We start from the raw sequence: 6888 nt of genomic DNA, 5'->3' as shown, positions 1-6888 counted from the left end.
GCCACTGCACTCCAGCCTGGGTGACAAAGCGAGACTCCATCTCAAAAAAAAATAGTAATTCCCTTGTTGTGATCGATGTGTTTAAGTGTTCCAAGATGTGAATATGCAGGTGCATGTGTATGCATGTACACATGTGTGCGAGTATGTAGATGTCTGTGACCTTCGTATGGGGTCTGGGCTATAGAAAACTACGTGGACTTGAGAACACAGCAAGTACACACTACAGAACTTCACCTTGGTCCTCACAGCCACTAGCTAATCCCATTCTTGTTTTTCCACATTTGACCAGCATTTTCTCAGTGATCACAACTGTTATCCAAACCATATTCTCTTTGGGAACAACTTCTCGAATTTTCTAGTCTTGCCTGGGAAGGTTAAGGCCACTGGCTGTGAGTCACCCTCCTCCACCAACTGCTCCCTGGGTGCCCTTACATGCTTTTTTTTGAGACGGAGTCTCACTCTGTCACCCAGCCTGGAATGCAGTGGCGCGATCTCAGCTCACTGCAACCTCTCCCTCCAGGGTTCAATCGATTTTCCTGCCTCAGCCTCCCAAGTAGCCAGGACTACAGGCATGCGCCACCACTCCCGGCTAATTTTTTTGTATTTTTAGTAGAGACAGGGTTTCACCATGTTGGCCAGGCTGGTCTCAAACTCCTGACCTCAGGTGATACACCCACCTCGGCCTCCCAAAGTGCTGGCATTACAGGCGTGAGCCACCGCTCCTGGCCCTTATGTGCTTTTCCCCACAGTCCAAGGGATAAGCATCCTCTGATCTCATCCAATTTCTCATCTAATCTCTCTCATTCTCCTTTCAGCATCTCAAAGCTCTTCCTATTAGCATCTTTCTGATTCCAAACATTCGTAAGTCTCTGCTTTCTTGGAACAATCCATGAAACCAGAAGCTACTAGGTAGCTTGACCTGTGTCCTCTGAAGTTTGTGCAGGCAAAGAGGCTGGTGCTGGGCCTCAGGCTGGAAATCTGAGGCTGGCGTGAGGCTGGCGAACTGTTGGCAAAGCAAGAGGCACCTGCATTTGAAATGGCCTGCACCCCCAGAATCTGTTGGGGCAAAGGATGCCTAAGTGTTTCCTGTAGACCAGATGTGGACCAGGCAGGGGAGAAGGCCAACTAGAAGCTATTTTACTCATTTTTACTTTACTTTTTTGAGATGGAGTCTCGCTTTCTGTCGCCCAGGCTGAAGTGCAGTCTTGGCTTACTGCAACCTCCGTCTCGGTTCAAGCCATTCTGTCCCAGCTTCTCGAGTAACTGGGATTACAGGCACCCGCCACCACGTCTCATTTTTTGTATTTTTAGTAGAGACGGGGTTTCACCATGTTGGGCAGGCTGGTCTCGAACTCCTGACCTCAGGTGATCTACCCGCCTCAGCCTCCCAAAGTGCTGGGATTACAGGCGTGAGCCACCGCGCCCGACTGAGAAGCCATTTTAAAGGAACTTTGCCCAAGAGGGCCACCTAGAGGGACAATAGGCCAATGGCATGTGGTGGAGGATTCCAGAAGCCGGGGGCTGAGGGAGGAATTGAAAGCAGCAAGACTGAGACGGCCACCTGGATCACGGGAAACGGAGGTAAGAAAGACTCCCAGAAGCACTGCATGGGAGAGTCAGTTACAAATTCCCATCAAGTTGAGACAGTAACAAGGCCAGATGTCGAAGGCACTTTTCTTGCCCCATCTCTACTCTCTTATAACCCCCTCTGCCAACACAGGATGCCTCAGAAGCCACAGTCGGCCTGGGGTGGGGTGGGATGGAAGAGGAAACAAACAGAAGTCAACTACTGTCCTCCTCCTATGTGGGAGCCCAAAGAAAGTTTGAGAGAGGAAGAGAAGCAGCTTTGCCTTTGAATTAAATTCCTAGTTTTGATTATTAACGTGAACTGGACACTGTGGCCATTGCAGTGAGTCTGTCCTGGTAACCAGATGGAATCCAAGGGCAAGCAGATTTAAAGACAGAAAGCTGTTGTATGATTGGATTCTACTTCTTGACTGTGGAAACCCTGCTTGCTCAATAAAGTTTCATTTGCAAAACACCAAGTAAAATCAATGTCTACCACACAGTGCTTGAAACAGCAGCCATTAAGACTGTTGTTAATTATCTTGGTATTTCCTTAGAGAGAGGCAGCTGAATGTGAGGCTTTTTATTTTTTTTCCTTTGAGATAGGGTCTCATTGTGTCACCGAGACTGGGGTGCAGCTCACGGCAGCCTTGACCTCCCAGGCTCAATTCTCCTGCCTCAGCTTCCTGACTAACTGGGACCACAGGCACATACCACCATGACTGGCTTATTTTTATTATTTGTAGACAGGGTCTCCCTCTGTTGCCCAGGCTGGTCTCAAACTCCTGGGCTCAAGTGATCCTCCCACCTTGGCCTTCCAGAGTGGTGGGTTACAGGCAAGAGCCACTGCACCCGGCCAAATGTGAGGCTTTTCTAGCAGTCAAGTTGTTTGATATGGCCCAAGTAGAAGGCTTGGGAGGTAGCAAGTTCCTCTTCTGTGGAAGAGGAACTCTTGGGAGGAATGTGGAAGGAACTGAATTCCAGATGTGGGAGCAAGCCTGACAATCTGTGATTCCAGTTTATTGCTCATGGTCTCAACGCTCCCCCTCTACAGAGGTGACTTCTGCCCTGGCCTCTGAGTTTCAATCCCATCGTTCCTTTTTTTTTTTTTTTCCCTTAAATGAGACAAATCTTGCTCTGTCACCGTCAGAATGCAGTGGTGCAATCATGGCTCACTGCAGCCTCTACCTCTCCAGATCGCTTAAACTCAAGCGATCATTCCATGTCAGCCTCTCAGGTAGCTGGGACTACAAGTGCACACCACCATGTCCAGAGAATTTTTGTACTTTTTGTAGAAACCGGGTTTTGCCATGTTACCCAGGTTGATCCTGAATTCCTGAGCTCAAGTGATTGTGCATGTTGGCTGCTCAAAGTGCTGGGATTACAGGCATGAGCCTGGCCCAGACGACTGACGGACAACTCAGCATCACTCCTAATTAAGCCCATCTAAAATGGAGCTCTTTGGTGTAACCCGACTTCCCTCTTTATGTACTTTCCACACCCCTTTCATTCATTCCTCAAACCCAGATGAGTATGACTCTCACCCATTCTTCCCATGACACTTCTCCCACACTGGTCCCACCCGCTCCATTTCTATGGCCACTACCGTAATTCAGACCTTTGTCATCCATAAAATAGATTCCTAAACAATCTCCCTGCCCTCCATTTTTTCCCCCCCTGGGAATCCTTAGCATGCAAGATCAGTCAAATCTTCCTCAAACCCAGTTCTGGCCGCGTCACAAAAGCCTCTGATTGGCCAGGCACAGTGGCTCATGCCTGTAATTCCAGCACTTTGGGAGGCAGACTCGGGCAGATCACTTGAGGTCAGGAGTTCAAGACCAGCCTGGCCAACATGACAAATCCCTGTCTCTACTAAAAATAGAAAAGTTAGCCAGGTGTGGTGGTGCATGCCTGTAATCCCCACTACTCGGGAGGCTGAGGCAGGAGAATCGCATGAACCCAGAGGCGGAGGCTGCAGTGAGCCAAAATTACGCCACTGCACTCCAGCCTGGGCAACAGAGTGAGGCTCCATCTCAGGAAAAAAAAAACAAACAAACTTTGATAAACACTTGCTTCCCAAGAAAGGAAATACAAACTTTTCAGCTAACATTCATAGGACCGGCACAATCTAATTTTTCCCAACCTGCTGTTTCCAGCTGTAACTAAAACCATTCAACTCTCCTCAAATTCACTGAGGTCCACTCTCAGCCCAGTCACATGCTGGACAAAAAAAAAGGCACAGAGCTGAAAGAGTACCAGGCTCCGAGGTGCTCTTAGTTCTAATTTACAGAGGAGTAAATAATTATCAGAGTATGCAGTCAGTGATAAGGGACACTGCTTGTCCTAATGTCCCCATTCCAAAATAAATGATCTATTTACTGTCCCCTGAATACTGGCCTATGCTTATTTTCTCCCCCTCCAGGTTTTTATTTGGCCTTTTTTCTCCTCCTTTCCTGTCTAAACATTTCGCATTGTTAAATACCCAGGTCCCAGTGCCCCTCCTTTGACAATTCCAATTCCCAGGCAAAAGATCTCTCCCTCCTCTGGAGTTAAAAGTTCCATTGAAAAACCCCTACTCTATTCTTCTAGCATGTCTCAGCTTATCTGCTTTGTGTGTGTGAGCTTTTGAGACAGAATTTCGCTCATCACCCAGGCTGCAGTGCAATGGTACAATCTCGGCTCACAGCAACCTCCACCTCCAGGTTCAAGCAATTCTACTGCCTCAGTCTCCCAAGTAGCTGGGACTACAGGTACATGCCACCATGCCTGGCTACTTTTTGTATTTTTAGTAGAGATGGGGTTTCGTCATGTTGGCCAGACTGGCCTCAAACTCCTGATCTCAGGTGATTCACCTGCCTCAGCCTCCCAAAGTGCTGGGATTATAGGCGTGAGTCACCGCACCTGGCTTTTTGTGTGTGTGTGTGTGTGTGTGTGTGTGAGAGACAGTCTTTCTCTGTCGCCCAAGCTGGAGTGCAGTGGGATGATCTCGGCTCAATGCAACCTCCACCTCCGGGGTTCAAGCGATTCTCCTGCCTCAGCCTCCAGAGTAGTTGGGGCAACAGGTGTGCACCACCATGCTGGGCTAATTTTTGTATTTTTAGTAGAGATGGGGTTTCACCATTTTTGGCCAGGCTAGTCGTGAACTCCTAGCCTCAAGTAATCCACTTCAGCCTCCCAAAGTGCTGGGATTACAGGCACGAGTCACCTTGCCTGGCGGTATTTATGTTTTTTAATTTTAAAAATATACAGAAGGCCGGGCGCGATGGCTCACGCCTGTAATCCCAGCACTTTGGGAGGCTGAAACGGGTGGATCACGAGGTCAGAAGTTTGAGACCAGTCTGACCAACATGGTGAAACCCTGTCTGTACTAAAAACACAAAAAATTAGCCAGGTGTGGTGGCGCACTAATCCCAGCTACTCAGGAGACTAAGGCAGGAGAACTGCTTGAACCTGGGAGGCAGAGGTTGCAGTGAACAGAGATTGTGCCACTGCACTCCAGCCTGGATGACAAAGACTGTCTCAAAAAAATAAAAATTAACATAAAAAATATATCTATCTATGTATTATATATACATATATAGAGAGATGGGGGGTCTCACTATATTGCCCAGGTTAGTCTCACACTTCTGGACTCAAGCAATCCTCCCGCCTTGGCCTCCCAAAGTACTGGGATTACAGGCATGACCCACCATATCTGGCCCCATCTCAGCTTTGGAAGGTCCTCTCTCACACAGCGCCTAGCCCCATCCCAATCCTGGGTTACACGTACCTCCTCTGCGTCCCTACAGCACTTCACACTTCTATTGTTGTTCATTTGTGCTGCTTGCAATTTACTTGTCTCTCCCACTAGACTCTGAGCTCCCTAAAGGCAAAGAATGTGTAGATCCTGTTCACAGTAGAATACTCAGCTCCCAAATTGGGCTGGCGTATCTTTTTCGAAAATTTTTTTTCTTTTAAAAATGAAATATAGAGATTGGGTCTTGCTATGTTAGGATTATAGGTGTGAGCCTCTGCCCCCAGCCAGGCTGGCATATCTTAGCAGTTCAATAAAGAAGTGGAAGAGAGGAAGGAGAGTACAGCAGTCGCCATGAACTCTCTTGTATTGATACTTTTTTTTTCTTTTTCCCAAGACAGAGTTTTGCTCTTGTTGCCCAGGCTGGAGTGCATTGGCGCAATCTTGGCCTCTGCCTCCCAGGTTCAAGCGATTCTCCTGCCTCAGCCTCCCGAGTAACTGGAATTACAGGTGTACGCCACGACGCCCGGCTAATTTTTTGTATTTTTAGTAGAGACTGGGTTTCTCCATGTTAGGCTGGTCTCCAACTCCCGACCTAAGGTGATCCGCCCGCCTCAGCCTCCCAAAGTGCTCGGATTACAGGCTTGAGCCACCACGCCCGGCCGTACTGATACCTTCTTTAGCACTTCTGCTGTTATTGCCACTCCTGTTTTACCAACCACTGTCCCCAGGCTGCCTTAGTCATTGGTCCCCCCTGGATTTACACATTCCTCTATCAGGGTGGCAGTCTGTGGCACATCTATCGGCTCCACTGTGAAACTTTTTCAGGGCAAGGACTGTGTCTGAGAAATCTCTGTATGCCCAGAAAAGAGGAGGGGAAAAATGAAGCTCCTAATTTACAGATTTACGCGGGGCGCGGTGGCTCATGCCTGTAATCCCAGCACTTTGGGAGGCACAGGCAGGCGGACCACCTGAGGTAAGGAGTTCGAGAGCAGCCTAACATGGTGAAACCCTGTCTCTACTAAAAATATAAAAATTAGCCGGGCGTGATGGCACACGCCTGTAGTCCCGGCTATTCAGGAGGGTGAGGCAGGAGAATCGCTTGAGCCCGGGAGGAGGAGGCTGCAGTGAGCCGAGATCGCGCCTCTGCACTCCAGCCAGGGCTACAGAGCTAGACTCCGTCTCAAAAAAATAAGTAAATTCATACATTTAAGTGACAAACTCATTGTGAGCAGGGAATTCTACTCGACTTTCTGTCTGAGTAAACTCTGAGCAAATCCACTTGGCCTCAGCTACAGGGTCTTTTTTTTTTTTTCTGAGACGGAGTCTCGCTCTGTGGCCCAGGCTGGAGCGCAGTGGCTGGATCTCAGCTCACTGCAAGCTCCGCCTCCCGGGTTTACGCCATTCTCCTGCCTCAGCCTCCCGAGTAGCTGGGACTACAGGCGCCCGCCACCTCGCCCGGCTAGTTTTTTGTATTTTTTTAGTAGAGACGGGGTTTCACCGTGTTAGCCAGGATGGTCTCGATCTCCTGGACCTCGTGATCCGCCCGTCTCGGCCTCCCAAAGTGCTGGGATTACAGGCTTGAGCCA

The 6888-nt window shown here is 48.9% G+C and overlaps 1 protein-coding gene across 7 annotated transcripts in view; it reads right to left on the bottom strand.

Moving 5' to 3' along the window:
* STYXL1 (serine/threonine/tyrosine interacting-like 1) overlaps positions 1–6888 on the bottom strand; it is a 63659-nt gene that overhangs the window by 56121 nt on the left and 650 nt on the right. The window lies entirely within an intron of this gene.

This window comes from Colobus angolensis, unplaced genomic scaffold (genome assembly GCF_000951035.1).
Source record: "Colobus angolensis palliatus isolate OR3802 unplaced genomic scaffold, Cang.pa_1.0 Scaffold120, whole genome shotgun sequence".
Lineage (NCBI taxonomy): Eukaryota > Metazoa > Chordata > Mammalia > Primates > Cercopithecidae > Colobus > Colobus angolensis.
This window is presented reverse-complemented; position numbering and strand designations above follow the sequence as displayed.